Consider the following 21,609-nt stretch of genomic DNA (forward strand, 5'->3'; position numbering starts at 1 on the left):
ACCACTAAATCCTGGGCTGAGTCCTCAGCTTCTCTGGCCTTCCACTGCAGGAGATGTGGGCTTCTCTCTATGAACCAAAGAGGCCCTCTGGTTTTTATACCCAGCATTACCCTGTAGCACATCCATGGAGCTTAGCAATAGCTCTAGTTCCATCATCCTTATAGCTACTATTTCCTATGTACATCTCAAGCATCTGGTACATTGTGCCCTCTAGAGCATTCCATTCTATTGGTTCACTCTCCCAATTCACCACTGGGTGTGTTCCACCTACCTCCAGTGATGGGGTCCTCGTGATAAGATGGGTGGTGATCCAGTTCCAAAACCCCATCTTATCACCAGCTTTCTCATCCACCTCTCGTACCAACTGTCAGAAGGTCAGGTTCTCAAGAGTTGATGCTGAGATGGAGTTTGGGATGTAAAATGCTTGTTAGAGATCCATACCTATGAAAGGAAGGGAGCAAAAGCAGGAGTGGGCTGAAGGAAGTCTGTGCTGCAGGGTCACCAAAGTCTCAGCCAATCAGCAGTTCACCTTGGAGGGAGAGGTCCCATCAGGTTGTCAAGCATCAAGTCTAAAATGGCTAAACCTTTACACCCCTACTTTGTTAAGTCGCCTGATGCAGCCTGCCCCAGGAACGGCATGACCTCAGGCAGGGCAGCCTTCGCAGGCTCTGAAGGAACTGACACTGGAGACTGCCTGCTGATTACTCCCTCTGCAGCTGGGCAGCAGGTCCTTCCTTGAAAGGGGACCTGGACAACACATCGCCATGTGTCCCACAGTAACATGAAAGTGCGTAAATCCTGAGCGTACAGCTTGGTGAACTCACCCAGGTAACCATCACCCAGCTCAAGAAATCACAAAAGCCCCATATATCCCTCTTAGTGTTTCTCCTTCAAGGTAACTATCCTTCTTCTATCACTGTAGACTCATTTACCTGCTTTTTTTTCTTTAACTGTGATCAAATACACATCACATAAAATTTATCTTTCTTTAAAAAAAAGATTTTATTATTTATTTGTCAGAGAGAGAGAGCATGCACACAAGCAGGGGGAGCAGCAGGCAGAGGGAGAAGCAGGCTCCTGGCTGAGCAGGGAGCCAAATGCAGGGCTCAATCCCAGGACCCTGGGATCATGACCTGAGCCAAAGGCAGATGCTTAACCGACTGAGCCACCCAGGCGCCCCTAAAATTTATCATCTTAACTATTTTAAGGGTACAGTTCAGTAGTGTTAAATACATTCACATTGGTGTGCAACTCATCTCCAGAACTCTTTTCTTCTTGCAAAACTGACCCTCTCTCTACATGCATATATACCCATTAAACAACTTCCCAATCTCCCCTTTCCTCACCCGCTCGCAACCACCATTCTACCTTCTGTCTCTGTGATTTTGACTACTCTAGGTACCTCATATAATTGCGATCGTACAGTATTTGTCTTTTTGTGGCTGGCTGATTTTACTTAGCATAATGTCCTCAAGGTTCCATGTTGTAGCATGTGTCAAAATTTCCATCCTTTTTAGGGCTGACTGATATTCCATTGTATGGGTATACCTTACTTTGTTTATCCATTCATCTGTGAACAGACACTTAGGTTGCTTCCACCTTTTGGCTATTGTGTATAAGGCTGCTATAAATGAATGTACTCCTTTACCTGCTTTTGAACTTTATCAAACGGAATGAATTATATCATGTGTATTCTTTTGTGGTTAGTTTCTTTCCTTCAACACCATGTGTGTGAAATTCATCCATCTTATTGCATATAACAATAGTTTATTCTTTCTCATTGATATATAGTAAGTAGTCCATTGTGTGATCACACCCTAAATTGCTCATCCATTTTACCACTGATGGACATTTAGGTTGTTCCCAGGTTTTAACATTTATTTATGAATAGTACTGCTATGAATATTCTTGTTCATGTCTTCTAGTATACGCAGGTACACATTTCTGAGGGTATATACCTAGGAGTTAAATTGCTGCATCATAGGTTATATATGTTCAGTGTTACTACATTCTGCCTCACAGTTGTTCAATGAGCTGTACCAATTTCTCCTCGAAGGAGCACTGAATGAGAGTTCTAGTTGTTTCATACCCTCAGCAGCACTTCATATCATCAGTCATTGTAATTTTAGCCATTCTCACTAGTATAAAGGCTATCTCATTGTGGTTTTAATTTGTCTTTCCCTGATGACTAATGAGGTTGAAAAACTTTTTATGTTTATCAGTCAGTTGCATATCCTCTTTTGTGAAGTGCCTGTTTATGTCTTTTACCCTTTTCTTATTTGGGTTATCTTTTTTCTTAATGATTTTTAGTTTTGTAGTATTCATATGTATTTTCCAAAGAGTGTTTAATTCTCCACTGCGGATGGCATGGTCTTGCTCCAGAACCCAGGGATCTCTCTGGGGCTTGTCACAAATTATGCACACCATCTTCTCCCATCCCCCCGACCTTGTGCATGTGTATTCTTGATAAGTGTCTCTTGTTGGATGTATGGATTGCAAATATAATCTTCCTCCCTGTGGCTTGCCTTTTTGCTCTCTTAATGGTGTCTTTGATGAATAATAGTTCTTCATCTTAATAAGTTCGAATTATCAATCTTTTTTTTATGGTCAGCACTTTTTGTATTCTGCTTACTAATTACTTTTAAAATATGCGTAAGAATAAACACGTATCTATTGAAATAATATTCTTTTGTGGCCTGCCTAAGGTTACATTGTGTGGTCCTCAATGGCCCACTGGATGAAACGCAGACTGGCTAACATGAATCACAAGATCACACCCCCACCAAGCTCCCCAGGCTCCTCTCACTGCTCCCCTCTCTGCACTTCCCCCTTCAGCTATTTGCTTAACCAACCACCCCGCGCTCATATCAGCAATTCTGGAAACTGTGTCAGGAACCTATAGCAAACACTCCTCCTCTTTCCCACCAGGGCCCTGATTTTTTATTTATTTATCATTTTTTAAAGTAATCTCTACACCCAATGTGGGGCTCGACCTCACAGCCCCAAGATCAAGAGTCGCATGCTCCACTGACTGAGCCAGCCAGGCTCCCCCAAGGCCCTGATTTTGTTCAGGCATCCACCCTCCTCCACATGGCTCTGTGCATCAGGGGAAGATGGCCCCACTCTGAGCTACAGGAGGGGCATCCTAATTGCCTAATCCAATCATGGCTCCACAGTCTTCCTGCGATGGGACCCAGTTCTGGCTAAGGAAATGTGTGCAGCTCCTGGGAAAGTCATCTTTGCTCCTGCCCAAGAGAACAGGAAGAGGGGCCCCATTTCTTACTTTGGAAGTTATGGGGTCTCGGAGCAAATTCTATACACTGAGCACAGAGATTTGCTTGAAAGAACCTGGGCCTTTGATGATGTCAGGCACCAGCGATCGTCCTGTGTCTGAAGAGCAACCTTCTGCCAGTCTGCATTTCCTTCTGATTTAAGCCCATTTTGCATCAGTTTCAGTCCCTTTCATCTGAAAGCACCTAGTGACCTTGGGTGAATGACTGAATGTGGACATCCTTGGTGGATTGTGATGTGCAGGGCCAGCTTCACTGGTGTGTGACCTTGCTGTCACGTGAGGCCTCATGCTTAGTAGTATTCCCCCCACCGCCCCCAGCTTGGTTTACTGTTATGTTGTTACTGTTTCAAAATTCTTTTTTTTAAAGATTTTATTTATTTATTTGAGAGAGAGAGACAGAGATAGCGACAGAGATAGCAAAAGAGAGCAGGAGCAGGGAGGAGAGGGAGAAGCAGGCTCCCTGCTTGATCCCAGGACAAGAGCTTGATCCCAGGACCCTGGGATCATGACCTAAGCCAAAGGCAGATGCTTAACCGACTGAACCACCCAAACGCCCCTCAAAATTCTTAATAACTTATGATCAAGGGGCCCTGCATTTTCATTTTGCACTGGGCCCCCCAAATTGCGTAGCTGGTCTTAGCGGCATGACATTTCTTATCTCCTTGTTTTTCTTCATCTGTCTTCTCAAGCTTTGAATCTTCATAGCTTCATCTTTAAGACCTAGTCCAGATGCTTCATCTGTAAAACCCACCAGCTTAACTGTAAAATGAGGAGGCTGAGCTCATCCTTCTGGATACTTTCCAGCACTGTTAAGAATTCAGCTTTCCCCTAACCCATTTTGGTAAGTAACAACTTTTCACCACCCAAAAGGGACCCCTACAGGCAAAATCCAAGCCCCCTGGCCTAGTACTCATCTTCTTATTCAATAAGTTGTTCATGTCACTCCTTCAACCCAACCTCCACTGCTTTCCAATGGGAATCACCTCCTTCAGTCAAAATGAAAACAACAGAGGCTCCTGGCGGGCTCAGTCAGAAGAGCATGTGACTCTTAATCTCGAGCCCCACATTGTGAGTTCGAGCCCCACGTTAGGTATAGAGATTACTAAAAAATAAATAAAACTTAAAAAAAATGAAAACAATAGTAACAGTGAAAACAATGCATGTGAATAGTGGTTTACAGACTAACACATATTACAACAAATCCTTGCAGTAATTCTGTGAGATAGAGGCGCCTGGGTGGCTCAGTCGTTAAGCGTCTGCCTTCAGCTCAGGTCATGATCCCACGGTCCTGGGATCGAGTCCCACATCGGGCTCCCTGCTCCACGGGAAGCCTGCTTCTCCCTCCCCCACTCCCCCTGCTTGTATTCCCTCTCTTGCTGTTCTCTGTCAAATAAATAAATAAAATCTTAAAAAATATAATAATAATTCTGTGAGATATAATTTTTTAAAGTACCCTGTACCTTTATTCTGTTACAAATAGAATTTGCTGATCAGCATTATGTGTAGTACAAAAGTCCACAAACTTAATAAGTATAGTTACTCGTCACTTTTTTTTTTTTAAAGATTTTATTTATTTATTTGAGAGAGAGACTGAGAGAGAGAGAGCATGAGAGGGGGGAGGGTCGGGAGGGTCAGAGGACGAAGCAGACTCCCTGCCGAGCAGGGAGCCCGATGCGGGACTCGATCCAGGGACTCCAGGATCATGACCTGAGTCGAAGGCAGTCGCTTAACCAACGGAGCCACCCAGGTGCCCGTTACTCGTCACTTTTAACAACTTTTTATTTTGAGAGAATTTCGGATTTATAGAATGGTTGTATGAAGAATACAAAGACCTACCATATACCTTTATTCAGATTCCTAAAATGTTAACATTTTATCACATTTGCTTTATCATCCTTCACCCCATATATATATATATAAATACACACATGCATATATACACATATATACACACATATATGTTCATTTAGAGGTAAAAAGGCGTATCGGTAATTTATTCTCAAATGGTCAACTGGTTCAGGAAATAATCATATATACTTATATATTTAAATATATAATATACAAAGTTATATATTATATATTTATATATAAAAATGTATTATTTTTATTATATATACATTTCCTCAACCATTTGAGAGTAAATTGCAGATATGATGCCTTTTTACCCCTAAATACTTGATTTCCTGAAACAGGGGCATTCTTTACATAACAATAGCAAAATTATAAAATTTGAAAAATAACATTGATACACTAATATTATATAACCTACAAACCTTATTCAAATATCATCAATTGTCTCAATAACGTCCTTTATAGCATAGAGGAAAAAAGTATTTTTCTGGTTCAGGATGCAATGCAGGATCACATGTTGTATTTCATCAACAAGTTTTTCTAGTTTCCCTCAATCTAGAATAATTCCTCAGTCTCTCTTGGCCTGCCATTACCTTGTCACTTGAAGGGTACAGGCCCGATGTTGTGTACAGAATCATTCCATTTAGGTTTATATGGGTATTTTCCTCATGATTAAGTTCAGGCTATGCATTTTGGGCAGGAATATCACAAAAAATGATGCTGTGTTCATCTCGGTTCATTAAATCAGGAGCCATATGATGTCTATTTGTCTCACTACTGGTGATGTTAATTGATTTTGATTCCTAGGTTAAGGTGGGGTTGGTCAGGTTTTTCTTTGTCCATTTCTAATTAATAAGTACCGTGGTGGGAGGTATTTGTATACCATATCCTATTCCTCGTAAAACTTTCACCCACTAATTTTAGTATCCATTGAGGCTAAAGTTACTAAATCTTTTTTTTTTTTTAGGTTTTATCTTTAAGTAATCTCCACACACAACGTGGGACTCAAACCCACAACCCCAAGATTAAGAGTCACATGCTCCACCCACTGAGCCAGCCAGGTGTCCCAAGTCACTAACTCTTTTAACTGAAAAGGTACACATGACTCAATGGTGCAAAAAATCCAAACAGCGTAATGAATATAGTAAACAGTACAGTGAAAAGTAAGTCTTCTGATATCAGATCCTGACTCCCTCCTCCTGCTATTTGTTTTTTCTGTGTCCCTGTGGCAGAAACAATGTTACAGGATACCGAAACCCATCTCATTTTCTTCTTTCTAGGCCTGCAAGAGGACAACACTTTCTACCCTGCCTTGCAGTGAGCCTTGCCCAGGAGGCCAGTTCTGGCTCAAGGGCAATGCAGAGAAGTGATATGTGCACTTCTGGGCCAGAACATTTAGTTCCAGTGTACGATTCCCCAGCTGTCCCTTCCCTTGGTGCAGCAGCTGTGGAAGCCATGGATTTAGATGATGGAGTTACCAGATGGAAACAGCCTGGATCCCTGAGTCACCACATGGAGAAGAGCTGCCATCCAGAATTGCCCAATTCGCATTGGATGCTCAAGAAATATAAGCCTTTGCTGTGGTGAGTAACTGATATTTCAAGTTTAATATTGTCACTACAACATGATTTAGTTTATCCTAATAAAAATGTCCTGAAAATGTCCCTCATGTATTAAAAATATGTACCTATGCATAATTTTACTGTATGTAAATATATTATGAGATAGTCTGATCTTCCTTTTCTTACCTAACAACATCTTTGAGATTGTTCTCCATCAGAATATATGGCTCCTTCTTCTTCAGAGTTAGAAAGTGCTCTATTATGCGAATGTACTTTAGTGTATTTGGAAGGTACCTTTCTTTCATTTAAATTTCTTAAATAGGTACTACATACATATAATTTAAAAACAGTTCAAAGAGTATGTGTGAAAAATTCTCCCTCCCATGGCTTCCCTGAGTGAACACATTTCCCACCAAAGGTAACCAATATTTCCTGTTCCGTATGTATACTTCCAGAGATATGGATGTTGAAGTGAACCTCACTTAGTCTCAGGTTTGTCTCAGATCCCAAAACAATGAAGTCCCATTCAAAGTTAGATGCAAGTCCACCACCACAGATTTACAGTGGAAGATTGTAGAAAACCAGTTTTTCACTCTCAGTTCACCACCCACCTCCAGACTATAAAAGATGTTGGAGAGGTTGAAAAAGAGAGGAGATTCAAGGTTTTTAGAGAAAGCTACTGGTGTCCTGAGTCATTGCCACACCCCTAACCTCATGGTGAGGAGTATGTGCCCAGCACTTCACACTGATGGAAGGAGTTTTACTGGGATCACCCAGCAGTACATAATATGTGTTCCTTCCAATTTGGGAGACACAGTGGCCAATTTCTGAGTTACGGCTGGAATATGTCAAAGGTGAAGGGCTGGCTTAGGCATCCCATGGGGTAGAGATGAGGCTATGATTTGGGATGTGGCAGCACTCCCAATGGTGGCTCAACTGAACATGTTTTGCTGTGGTACATACTTGCAGGGGCTCTGGAGAAGCTCGGTCTCGGATCCTGTTCCAGAAAGCTGCCAGAGGGACTGCATTTCAGTGGGAGGAGGGTGGAGGTGCATCCCCAGATGCCCAGAGTCTTGAGAACGAATTATGAACAAACAACTGTAAAAGCAATGCATTCATCTACAAGAAAGAAACCACAAAGATGTGATCCCCATCGACGGAATGAGGGAGCTTTATAGAACTAAGGAATCCAGTCCCTTCCCCAAAAAGAGTAGCCTTAAATCTCTGCGAACCCCAGAGAATGCAGATGCTACTCAGGACAGCACTGGTTAAGGACAAACTTGACCGTCTGGCCTATTACTTCCTCCATGCACTCCAACTTTAACAGGCCTTAGGGTTGTGCAAGTCGCTCACTGAAAAGCGTTCCTGGCTGTAGGTGTAAACAGGGGCTGCGATCCAGCCTGCTCTCTGTGCTCCGAACCATATGCCCTGGCAGGGGGTTGTGTCTTCTTGCAGGAAGAACTGCCTTTTTCTACTTCACACAGAGGCACAGTTCTCTCCCCAGGGGGTGGCATCCATCCACAGGGGAACCTCTTTCTGACCTACACCGAGGCAGCACATAGACTAGCAGCCACCCAGCACGGAGGGCTCAGCAATAGCCAGCAAGAGGAAGAAAGGAACAGAAGTATTGAATGAGGAAGGAGTGAAACTGATCACACGGTCCTTTTCCGTGGGAGGCGACCCACCTCACAGAGGCCCAAGCTAGAAGGGAGAAGTCTCAGTTTTCAATCAGTTTTAGAGTGATGACTATTACAGGGGGCTGGGCATTTTTGTTGCTTAACTGATGCTGTTTGGGAGACTAGCGTGACAGGAGGACTTATGACACATAAGAGTGATCAGCCAAGTTGAGGGACCTGACCAAGATTTCATCTAAGGGGACAAGGGAAAACTAGAGCCCCAGAGAATAAATTAAAGGGCCAGTGGAAGGGTTGCACCCTGCATTGGAGACCGCTAGCTCCCTACTCATGCACATTCCCTCCTTCAGGCACAAAGCCAGGCAATATTTCCCAGTGTCCCTTGCAATTAGATAGAATCTTTAGACTCCGTTCTCTCCAATGGAATGTGAGCCGGGTTAGGGTTAATGTGATGGGTGCCACTTCCAGGACTGGCCTAGTAACAACTGCTCCCCACTGCCCGCCTCCACCATGAAACTCTTTTCTTTCCTCTTCCACTAACTGGATACAGTTGGTGACAAGGACATCAAGGATGATAGGCAGAAGGAACCTGGGTCCATATAAAATACTCACTAATCACAGAGGGGAAAAAGAATAACTTCACAGTGCAGAGAACTGGCAGAAAACCACCTTAACCAAGTGATCAAAGTTAACATCACCATACCATATGCCTCCTGATATGATGCACTGAAAATAAACGATACCACTTCTGCAGTGTTCCTTCCAGAAATGCATATCTTCAAATCTAATCAGGCAAACCCGACGAACTGAGGACACTGTACAAAATAAAGGGCCTGTACTCTTCAAAAAGTCAAAGCCAGGGGTGCCTGGGTGGCTCAGTCAGTTGAGCGACCTGACTCTTGATTTCGGCTCAGGTCATGATCTCAGGGTCATGAGATCGAGCCCCCATGTCAGGCTCCGTGCTCAAGGCAAAGTCCACTTGGAATTCTCTCTCCCTCTGCCCCCTGCCGTCACACTCATTATGCACGCGCACTCTCTCTCAAATAAACAAAAATCTTTTTTAAAAAATGTCAAAGTCATAAAACAAAAAGACTGTAGATTATTCATTTAAAGGAAAATAAAGAGATGGACTTTTTTTTTTTTTTTTTTTAATTTAAGTAGGTTCCATGCCCAGACTGGAGCCCAGTGCTGGACCTGAACTCAAGACCCTGAGATCAAGACCTGAGTTGAGATCAAGAGTCAGACACTTAGGGCACCTGGGTGGCTCAGTTGGTTAAGCGACTGCCTTCGGCTCAGGTCATGATCCTGGAGTCCCTGGATCGAGTCCCGCATTGGGCTCCCTGCTCAGCAGGGAGTCTGCTTCTCCCTCTGACCCTCCCCCCTCTCATGTGCTTGCTCTCTCTCATTCTCTCTCTCTCAAATAAATAAATAAAATCTTTAAAAAAAAAAAAAAGTCAGACACTTAAACAACTGAGCCACCCAGGCGCCCCCAAGGGATTTGATAATTTTAAATGCAGTGTGTGATCCTAGACCAGAAAAACAAGTTTTTGTTTTATTTTGACATAAAGGATATTTTGGGGACATTTAGAAAAATAGGGTATGATCTGTAAGTTAGATAATAGTATTGTGTCAACATTAATTTCCAGATTTTGAGAACTGTACAATGGTTATATAGGAGAATGTACTTGTATTTATGAAACGCACACTAAAATATTTAATATTTAGGCATAAAGAGATGTTGTGTCTATAAACTACTCTCAAATGGTTCATAGAATATAATAACATGTGGGGCGCCTGGGTGGCTCAGTCATTAAGCGTCTGCCTTCGGCTCAGGTCATGATCCCAGGATTCTGGGATCGAGTCCCACATCAGGCTCCCTGATTGGCAGGAAGCCTGCTTCTCCCTCTCCCACTCCCCCTGCTTATGTTCCCTCTCTCGCTGTGTCTCTCTCTGTCAAATAAATAAATAAAATCTTTAAAAAAAGAAAAAAGAATATAATAACACAGATACAGAGAGAGAAAGAATGATGAAGCAAATGTGGTAAAATGTCAACATTTGCAGAGTCCGGGGCAGGGTATATGGGAATTCTTGGTACTAATTTTGCAGCTTTTCTGTAAGTCTGACATTACTACCAAATAACTTTTTAATTATATATTCTTGAACACCTAGAGTGGAAAAAGAAGCTGGTTAGGTGGCTGGCGAGGGAACGTGGCCTGTGCTTGTTACTGTTTAGACTGGGGAGATTGGGTTAATCCTTTGTGACATGCGGCCAGCTCTGCCTATAAGAGGTTAGAATCCAGTATAGGTGGAGAGATTCATAGTTATATGGGCCTGCCTGCCAGTGACAAATTCATGGGGAGACAATCTGTGAGTTCCTGAATGGGAAGAACACAGGAGTCTTTTTTTTTTTTTAAGATTTTATTTATTTATTTGACTGAGAGAGAGAGAAATTGCGCACAAGCAGCGGAGGGAGAAGCAGACTCCCCGCTGAGCAGGGAGCCCGATGTGGGGCTTGGTCCCAGGATCCCTGGGATCATGACTTGAGCCCAAGGCAGACGCCTAACTGACTGGGCCACACAGGCGCCCCAAGAACACGGAGTCTTAAGCACCAAGGACAGTACTTAAGGCCGTGGGAACTCAAGTGGTGTCCACTAATTTAGCTAATTAAAGTATCAATATTTCTTTTGTTCTCTCCACTTTTCACAGTGACTGAGAGTGATAAGGGCAATGAGTCTTCTACATGAGAGGCAATACTTCACACAGCTCGAGAATAATTGCCCCAGTAAAATATGTTCCTTTATCATGAGATGCTAAGTTGGAATATCCTATGGAGGGAATGCAAAGTCCAGTAGTTTCTTAGCCACTGTGGGTGCTGTGACTTTTTGACAGGGGGATGCTTCAACTCATCCGGAAAAGAAACACACTATTACCATAAATACTCATGACTCATATAGGGAGATAATTGTGTGAGGTCTCTGGATATATTCCAACCGTCTCCTAGGACATGATTCTAATATATGTCCCACTTTTATAAGGTTTCCTGGGTTACCTTGTTCACGGGTAAGGCATGCATTGACCATGTCTTCTGCTGTCTCAGAAAAGTTTCCCCATCAATCTTTAATATCATGGCCAACTTGTCCCTTCTGTGGTGTCCAGTGTCCATTTGAAGTTTTCTGGTGCTATGGAGGCTGTCTTTCTGGATCTTGCAACCAATCTTGTGCCTATATGATGGCATTCTTGAACCTCTCTGTAGGCTCATCATTCAGTTTTTAAAAGAAATCACTGTGTTTAAAGACTTCAGATAGAGCAGCTTATTAGCATAATGATCTGCAAAAGTGTTTCCTCTAATTTTTTTTTAGTGTGGGCCTCCACTTCATGACAGTAATTCCCAAGAAATCAAGAAACTCGCTTATTTGGTGCCCGTTTTTAATAGGGACACTTGAGGAGATAAAAAGAAAAAAACGTTCTCTTTCTTTCCATGATTTGCTGAAGTCAGACCATGAGTCATAATGTCAGAGTATATTGGTAGCTCCTTGCTGTGTTTAACAAGATACCGTAAGAGGTAAGCTCAGGCAAGAACGTCCTGGTTTGCACGTGGCTAGGAAAAGGAATCGAGGGAGCACAGAAGTGGGGTCTTGTGCCCCAACAGCAGGATAAAAGACTGAAAAGGTTATCCACGAAGATATTTCAGTTAAACAGAGGACTCCAGCACTAGTGCAAAGAACAGTCTCGAGGCTTTCCTTCCACCTACGCCTTTGATTCATATGGCTTCCCTGCAACTGCCCTTAAGCCGGGAGAGAGAGGCATGGAGTAAAGAAATAAATGAAAGTTGATACGTCTATCCTGAAAAAAATCTTTTAGGCATGATTTCTGGCACAAGAAGCTGCTTAGAAGCAAGTTGACCTGAAGTTTCTGAGGGAACTGTATTGCCATAACCCCACAAGCCTGGCCTGAATAAATAAGTAAAGCCATAAAACAACACTTGGATCTCCAGACTTGCACCATCGGGAAGCAGGCTGTTAGGACCGTATAGTCCCCAAAGAGGACTTTACTTAGCTTCTTTTAGCCAAATTGCAAAGCTAATATGTGACATTACTGATTCTCCGTGGCACACTATGATAAATTGTATATTGAAAAATAAACTCAAATGGTTACAAGTCAAATATTGACACTGCTGGGAAGAATATGGCATGGTGGTTACCAGCATGAATTGTCAGACAGCCCTGGGATCAAATCTCAGCCCTGCTCCCTATAACATGTAACTTAACCTTGGGCAAGTTACTTAACTCTTCTAAGCATGTTATCTCACCTGTAAAATGGGAGTTATTGTGCGCTAAATGCTTCACCTACCTTCTCATTTAATCCTCACAGTAACTATCAGTTAAGAAGTACTGTAGATTTTTCCTTAATATAGCATTTTTTTTCTAATGACCAAAGAAAGCAAAAGTTGGACTTGACTCTGAGGTTAGGGCATGCATTATAAGTATCTTTATTCTTAAGGTGGGAATTGTTTTTCAAAAGATTAAATCATTCAAGTTTTTTTCTTTTTCAAAATGATTTTACTTTACATAGTTTTCTGCAACTTGGTAGTTTCTTTTTAAATTCTACCACTGGCATCTTCCCATGTCAGTAGAAATTATGGACTTCATTGTTTTTAATGGCTATACCCATTTTGGGGGTAACTACTCATTTTTAATAAGGACAAAGCCCTCATACTTGTAACTGTTCATATGAGTTTTCTATCAAAATATTAAGGTATTGGGTCAGGGCTGATCCTATATTACAGGTCCAGGAAATTCAGTCATTGTCGATATTATCATTGATGTTAAGGCAAACAACACAGAGGCTTCATTGCTTTGGGAAGTGAGAAAGAATTGTAGAAAACACATGCAAATGTAAATGCCATTCTCCTAGCACTTGAATTCCAGAAGTGAAACTGGAGGGCTGAACTGTCCATATTAGGAAATGACTGGTTGCTTGATGACCACACAGTTAAGCTCAGTATTTTGCTTTCGGGGGGGTGGGGGTGACATGGAAGGGAATTGGTCAGGAGGATATTATGATTAGATCAGTTAGCTTTAGAACCACTCTATTCTCTTCCAGCATAATCTCAATGCACTTATAAGATTTGTAAAATCAAACTTTCACTTCAATTGGAGAGCCTGAAAACCTAGCTCAGTTGGTTTTTTTTGTTTACTTGTTTGTTTTTTAATGAACTCACGACCCTGAGATCAAGCCCTAAGCTGAAATCAAGAGTCAGATGCTTAACCAATTGAGCCACCCAGGTACACCCCCAGCTCAGTTTTTTATTTTTTATTTTTTTAAGATTTTATTTAGGGATGCCTGGGTGGCTCAGACGGTTAAGCGTCTGCCTTCGGCTCAGGTCCCGATCTCAAGGTCCCGATCTCAAGGTCTTGGGATCGAGTCCCGCATCGGGCTCCTTGCTCAGCGGGGAGCCTGCTTCTCCCTCTCCCTCTGCCCCTCCCCCTGCTTGTGCTCTCTCTCTCTCTCTCTCAAATAAATAAATTTATTTTTCAAAAAATATTTTATTTATTTGACAGGGAGAGAGAGAGAGAGCACAAGCAGGGGGAGCGGCAGAGGGAGAGGGAGAAGCAGATCCCCTGCTGAGCAGGGAGCCCTACGTGGGGCTCGATCCCGGGACCCTGAGATCATGACCTGAGCCGAAGACAGATGCTTAACCGTCTGAGCCACCCAAGGGCCCCCTCAGCTCAGTTTTTAAAGTTGAAGTTTCTGAATCAGATTCCCAAATGAGGTTATCTGTTATTCCCTGAAATTGCAGCAGGTGGAAATCCTATGTTAAGACTGGTTTGAATCGGGGTGCCTGGGTGGCTTAGTCGTTAAGCTTCTGCCTTTGGCACAGGTCATGATCTCAGGGTCGTGGGATCAAGGCCCACATCGGGCTCCCTGCTCTGCAGGAAGCCGGCTTCTCCCTCTCCCACTCGCCCTGCTTGTGTTCCCTCTCTTGCTGTGTCTCTCTCTGTCAAATAAACAAATAAAATCTAAAAAAAAAAAAAAAAAACATTGGTTTTAATGAAAGCACTCAACATGTGCTCTTGCTATAAAGTAGTAAAGAAGCCATGGGGTACAGACAACCCTTTCAGCCTCTCTGGCATTTCATATATTTCACCTTAATAAAATACCAGGAATTCCCGTTATACTATACTCAGGTTTCTTTAGCTAAGGATGAGGGATAAAATAGCAGTAAGCTGGCAACGGGAACATGGCTGTGTCATGTGCTTTATGGAGGCAATAAAGACATGATGAGCCAGGGACCCAAACACCTCACGCCTCACAAAAGCAAGTGCTCCCCACCCTACATTTGAGAAACTCCTTTTCTCCACCCCATATTTGGGAAGCTTCTTTTTCACTGAAGTTTCCCTAGGATACCTTGCATCCTCTAAGCCCACGTTTCCAAAATACCACCATAAATTCTCTATACTTTTTCTCCTGAAACTGACAGATTTTTTTTTTTTTTTTTTTAATTCAGAGAGGACAAGAATCCTGGCCAACCTTAACAATAGAAAAAGCATATTACTGTTCTTGATAATTCAACATTCAGTGATGGTACCTGGAAATAAAGATTTTTTGATGGATGTAAAACCCCCAGGCATGTGTAGGTGTCTGTGGACACATTTACAGCAATTGGTTGGCACCATGATTCTCCCAGCCAACCAAGCTCACTGCCAGGCCAGCTTCAGCTTAGGCATCCTCTCCTCTTAGACTCACCAGCACTTGACAGCCTCTGGTTTATCACAGCTCCGTTGGATGGGGAGCCAGATGGCTTCCAAAAAGCCCCGACCAGAGGCACAGACCTATGACCAGATGTCTCGTTCTGGGACAGATGGCTTGAACTGCTGCCTTTTGCTCTGCCAGTCTGCAGGACAGCTGAGTGCTAGAGCCACCAAAGAAATCTGGATGGAGTTTGCAAAGACAGCTTTCAGTTAAGTATCAAGGAGATTGAGACAATCCAGTGTTTTCAAAGGTGAGTCACTTTGGGATCGGTGAGTCCCTTTTTAATTGCTTTAGAGGTCTGACTTGTTCTATTCCTCAGTGAGGGGAAGAACAATATGGTTAAGGCCGTTCATCAGTATGTTGGCCAATCCCAGAGCCACAGGTTTGCAGTGAAAGTAGGTCGAAAGGGAATATGGCAAGAGAGCAGCTACCTGCAGAAGGCTGGCTGCCCGCTGCCAGGAGTCCTTGTTACTTTGAAGCTGTTCTCAAAGTTCAGCTTTGGGTCTCAGTAATTGGGTGCTGACAGTTTTCCAGGGTTGACTAGCTTGTGGAAGCTCACACATCAGGTAACCCAAGTCATCAGACATCAAATAACAACTGTCTGATTCAAAATATGAACAGTTCAGTAAAAGAAAGGACTGAAGAGTCAGCCTGATGGGCATCCCCTCCCCGCTCTGTGGGAAAACACACTGCACAGTGAAAGCCCAATCAGGCTGCGGACAACATTACTGGTGCCTCCACCTCTGTGACGAGGTCCCCTCAGGAATCTGTGGACTTGATCCACCACCTCTCATACCCCATTGGACGGTCACACTCTTTCTCTACACATGTTCATAACATTTACTCAGCAGAGGCTTTACACACACTCATAGAGGTTCCTGAGGCTATACCTTGATCTCAGGACAAGAGGAAACCTTAATCATCTGGTTACATTTTAATTTTCCATGGCATTAAAGGTACAGTAACTGCAGGACAGTCCTCTCCTGCCTTACTAGGGTAGTTAATCCTGCAAAACCTCTTGTGGAGCCAATGCAAGCTGAAAGTGTAATCACCAGTAATGTCAATGAGAAAACATTTTGTTTCTTGAGTCCCCAAACTGACCCATTCGTGCTAAAGTGCTAAATCTCATTAAGACAGACCCAATTACATTAACAATTAATATTGGCTATCATGAACACAAATGGAAGCCATCTTTCCCTTTACTAGTTATGACTAATTACATTATTATTCTATAATATGACCATTTCCCTGTTTCTTAGCTTTTACGCCCTGTACATTTAAGATTAAATTTATAACAAAACATACATACAAATGATACCCAATACTTATACAATTCAACCTTTAGTTCTTAAAAAAGAGCAATAAAATCAGTGAAAACCACGCAAATGATGTTAGTTTTACCGAACAAGTTGAAATACAATAGACATGGGGCACCTGGGTGGCTCAGTCGTTAAGCATCTGCCTTCGGCTCAGGTCATGGTCCTAGGGTCCTGGGATGGAGCCCCGCATTGGGCTCCCTGCTCAGCGGGAAGCCTGCTTCTCCCTCTCCCCATGCTTGTGTTCCCTCTCTCGCTGTGTCTCTCTCTGTCAAATAAATAAATAAAATCTTGAAAAAAAAAAAAAGAAATACAATAGATATGACATGTAAGATTACCCCTGCTGTAAATAAGCAAAACAGTGAGAAATCAGATGGGAAAACATAAGGTAACATAGACTAACCATGTGAAGGGGATGCATGGTGGCTCTCTTCTTTAGGTGCTAAGCAGCTCCAAGAAATACATCCAACTAAATCCAGCCTAATAGATGCAAAGAAATGCCCCGGGTATCCTTATTTTTTACTTCAAAACAAAAAACAAACAAACAAAAAACTCAAAAAAAATTTTTTTAAGATTTTATTTATTTGAGGGCACCTGGGTGGCTCAGTTGGTTAAGCCACTGCCTTCGGCTCAGGTCATGATCCTGGAGTCCCTGGATCGAGTCCCGCATCGGGCTCCCTGCTTGGCAGGGAGCCTGCTTCTCCCTCTGACCCTCCTCCCTCTCATGCTGTCTCTCATTCTCGCTCTCAAATAAATAAAATCTTTAAATAAATAAATAAATAAATAAATAAATAAATAAATAAAATCTTTAAAAAAAAAAGATTTTATTTATTTGAGAGCGAGAATGAGAGAGAGAGAGAGAGCATGAGAGGAGGGAGGGTCAGAGGGAGAAGCAGGCTCCCTGCTGAGAGGGAGCCGGATGCGGGACTCCATCCTGGGACTCCAAGATCATGACCTGGGCCAAAGGCAGTCACTTAATCAATTGAGCCACCCAGGCACCCAAAACCATCTCAAAATTTATTCCTTTAACTTAAAAACAATAAACATTATTTTTCACTGGTCTGTGGGTTCACTGGGGGTTTCTTTTGGTCTGGGCTGGCACACCTGGACTTAGTCTACAATGGCCTGGCTCACTGTCTGGGGGTTGGCAAGCTAGTTGGTCTAAGGGGCCACACTCATATGTTTGGCAATTGGTTAGATGTCAGATGAGGTCTCTCCTCACCCATCAGGTCAGCTATGAGCTTTTCACAAGGTCGTGGAAGAGTTCCCAGCAGCAAGAGAGAGCAAGCCACAATTTGTATGCACTTTTTTAAGAATCTCCATGTATCAGATTTGCTAATGTCCATGGAACAAAGCAAGTCACACAGCCAAGCCTAGATTGAGAGAGAGACTACACCTCTTGTGGGGAGAAGCTGGAAAATACCAAGGCTATTCTGTTCAATCTACTATATCTTGGAAGCCAAAATAGATTGAATAATATTCCTTATAACCAGAATGGGTGATTTATCTCAGGGTTTAAACATATTTCCATGGGGGTGGGGGGAGACTTTTCTGTTTAACTACTGAGGTCATCTAGTAAGGCTGCCATCTTGGGTCTGCTACTGCACCTGAGGGAAAGAGATAAAACCAAAGAAGGCAGAGGCTCTGAGGGCCACATAAAGGAATTTCAGTCTTCATCCCAAGAGCAATGGGAAGCCAAAGAGCATTTTAAAGAGAGATAAGATCACTTGGGCTGCAGTGAGGATAGTAATTCCAGAAACTTTTTCAGGAAGGGGAATAGTGAGATAAGCCTTTAGTCGTAGAACAAGGGGTTAAGGGAAAGATTTTGTTGTTATTGTTGTTGTTTTTGTTTTGTTTTTTGTTTTTTAAGGAAAAGATAGTTGAAACTAGAGCTTGATAGAATACTGATGGAAGGATCCAGTATTGCAAGAGGCTAGAAGGAGAGCCCTGGGAATTGGGAAGGGAAACTCAAGCATGCATGAAATGGTTGGCTTACAAAAAATTATCATACAATAAAATTATATTTTTGTTTACAGTTCTATAGATTTCAACATATGCATAGATTCATGTAACTACCACCACAGTTGGGATACAGAAGAGTCCCATCTCCCCAAACCTTCCTTTTTGCTATCCCTTTATAGTCACTCCTCCACCCCTAACTCCTGGCAACCACTAACTTATTCTCCATCACTACAGTGTTCATCTTTTCAAGAGTGTCACTTTGAGACTAGCTTCTTTCATTCAGTGTAATGCGTTTATTGTTATGTTGTTATGATGTCAAGTTGTTGGGTATATCAGTATTTCATTCTTTTATACTGCTAAGTAGTATCCCATTGGGGTCAGCTTCTGATAGCATTCCCCAGGTCAGTAAATGGTTTCACTATTCTACCCGTGACTCGGGCCAGAAACCTTGGCTTCATCCTTGACTTAACTCTCTTCTTCAACCTACACATCCAATCCATCAGTAAATCCTGGTGGCTTTACTTTCAGAATAGACCTGGAATCTGACCACTTCTTACTACCTGCACTGCTGTCATCTTGTTCAGGCCACCATCATCTTTTGCCAGGCCAAGTGCTTCTACTCTTACCCCTCCACCTTCAGTCTGTTCTCTACACAACAGCTAGAATGAGCCTTTTAGAGACTTAAATCTGATCAGGCCATTCTTCTGCTCAAAACTCTCCAGTGGTTTCAGTGTTAACAATCCATAGTTGTCACCATGGCCTAAAAGATCCACATGATTGGGCCCCTGACTACCTCTCTGATCTCTTTTCCTGCCACCATCCCCCTCACTCACTCTATATCAGCTCTAGGGGTCTCCCTGCTATTCCGTTAGCAAGCCAAGCATGCTCCTGCCTCAGAGCATTTGAATCCACTGTCTCCTCTGTCTGGAATACTCCTTTCCTAGATATCCACGTGGCTCAGCCCATCAAATCAATTCCAGTTTCTGCTTATCAGTCCCTCTCTAACACCTAAAATAGCAGCTACCTGACACCACTGTCTAATCCTTATTCTGCTTTGTTCTTTATCAAAGCACACATATTTTGTTTTTCTGTCTCTCAATACTAGAAAAATCTTTTAGGATGAGGACTTTTTTTGTTCACTGCTTAACAAGCACGTAAATGGGTGCCTTGCTTGGCATATAGTGTGAGTTCAATGAATATTTTTTATTTAATAAGGGAAAAAACAGAATGGAAACACATGTCGATTTCTAGATTTTAGGACATTCTACATTTATTTCATTTCATTTCAGTATAGTTATCATATAGTGTTGTATTAGTTTTGGGTGTACAATATAGTGATTCTGTAATTCCATACATCACCCGGGGCTTAAGTGCACTCCTTCATCCCTATCATTTGTATCACCCATCTCCCCACCCACCATCCCTCTGGAAACCATCAGTTTGTTCTCTATAGTTCAGGGTCTGTTTCTTGGTTTCTCCTCCCCCCACATTACTTTTGTGTTTTTTTTTAAGATTTTATTTATTTATTTGACAAAGAGAGACAGCGAGAGAGGGAACACAAGCAGGGGGAGCTGGAGAGGGAGAAGCAGGCTCCCCGCTGAGCAGGGAGGCTTGAGCCCAGGACACTGGGATCATGAGCTGAGCCGAAGGCAGATGTTTAACTGACTGAGCCACCCAGGCACCCATTGTTTGTTTCTTAAGTTCCACATATGAGTGAAATCATATGGTATTTGTCTTTCTTTGCCTGACTTATTTCACTTAGCATTATACTCTCTAGTTCCATCCACATTGTTGCAAATGGCAAGATTTCATTCTTTTTTATAGCTAAATAATATTCCATTGTGTATATACCACATCTTCTTTATCCATTCTCTACTGATGGACACTCAGGCTATTTTTATAATAATCTAGCTATTATAAATAATGCTGCAATAAACATAGGGGTGCATGTATTCCTTTTATTTAGTGTTTCTGCATTTTGGGGGTATAGGGCATTCTGCACTTCCTGTTACTTATACAGTAAGATAATCAGGGGAAGGTGTATGGGAAGTGTAGGGCTAAAGATTTGCAGATAGTGGAAAGCAAGTTAACTAGAAAAATAAAATGAAATTCCCAGGCATTGTTCAGAGCCCATTTAAGGTTGAAATTTAATAACTTAGTGATGCCAGTCTGTTCAGCAGGACAATTTTTTACAACAAGATACAGGCACGGAGAAGCATGTTGGTCCATCTAGGGTGGGAGACGTAGGTGGGGAAAAGAGAGTGGCGGGCAGGCTTAGGAGGTAAGAGTAGGACTGTAATGGAATACCGTTTTATCTAAGATGTATTAAGAGGGGACGTGAAGAATGTGAACTAATGGGGGCTTTCAACGGATTAGAGGAACTGATAAAGTGAAAAAAGTTAAGTTCTTGAGCAGTCAAGCTGAAAGGACATCAGGCTGTAACTGGACAGAAGGATGTTCCAATTACTAATTTGTGACGCTATAACGTTTCTGGTAAGAGGGTCCAGGTTTTTTATTAGGATTGGGAGGCTGATGTAAGGGTCGCTAGAGGTGAGGCCCGTACGGTAACCGGGCAGTCTGACTGAAATTATCAAGATGGAAGACAGAGGAGAGAAAAGTAAGACAAAAAGCTGGATGCACCAATAAACAGATGATCTCTAAGAGGCGGTTAAACAGGTGGCAAAGTCTTAACAGTAAGCGTCGGAGAAGCAAGGGTTTTTACAAGAGGTGACAGTATTCGGCACATAGCTAGCTCCCCGACCTTCTGAACCTGGGAAGTGAGAACACTAATTCTCCAGGGGATGACGTATCCTCGGGGGACAGCCAGGTCTCAGTCGGAGAAGTTGAGAGAAAACTGATCTGGGGGCGGGAATCTCAGGGGAAGATCGATTTGATAGCAGTGAGTTGGGGAGGGGACCCACGCAGAAGAAAACACGGACACCCCCCGTCCTTTATTTACCTTCCTCCCAACCTGACGCCGCGCCACACCAACCTCCGCAACTAGAAAACAGGCAGAGAAGAGTGAACGCAGACGGAGAGTTCTGGGCTGTAATGCGCTATGCCGATCGGGTGTCCGCACTAAGTTCGGCATCAATATGGTGACCTCCCGGGAGCGGGGGACCACCAGGTTGCCTAAGACGGGGTGAACCGGCCCAGGTCGGAAACGGAGCGGGTCAGAACTCCCGTGCTGCTCACACTGGCTCTTTTCAACTCCGCGCGGAAGTCCTCACACCGGAACG

The 21,609-nt window shown here is 42.9% G+C and overlaps 1 long non-coding RNA gene across 1 annotated transcript; it reads right to left on the minus strand.

Moving 5' to 3' along the window:
• Positions 1–248: 248 nt before the first annotated feature.
• On the minus strand, positions 249–21,408 carry LOC118003296. The gene is made up of 3 exons (XR_004677302.1): positions 21,330–21,408; positions 15,087–15,271; positions 249–441 (listed from the first exon to the last, which is right to left on the minus strand). It is a non-coding gene; the product is annotated as an uncharacterized LOC118003296 (long non-coding RNA).
• Positions 21,409–21,609: the final 201 nt, after the last annotated feature.

This window comes from Mirounga leonina, unplaced genomic scaffold, assembly GCF_011800145.1.
Source record: "Mirounga leonina isolate KUSES-001 unplaced genomic scaffold, KU_Mleo_1.0 Mir_91, whole genome shotgun sequence".
Classification (NCBI taxonomy): domain Eukaryota; kingdom Metazoa; phylum Chordata; class Mammalia; order Carnivora; family Phocidae; genus Mirounga; species Mirounga leonina.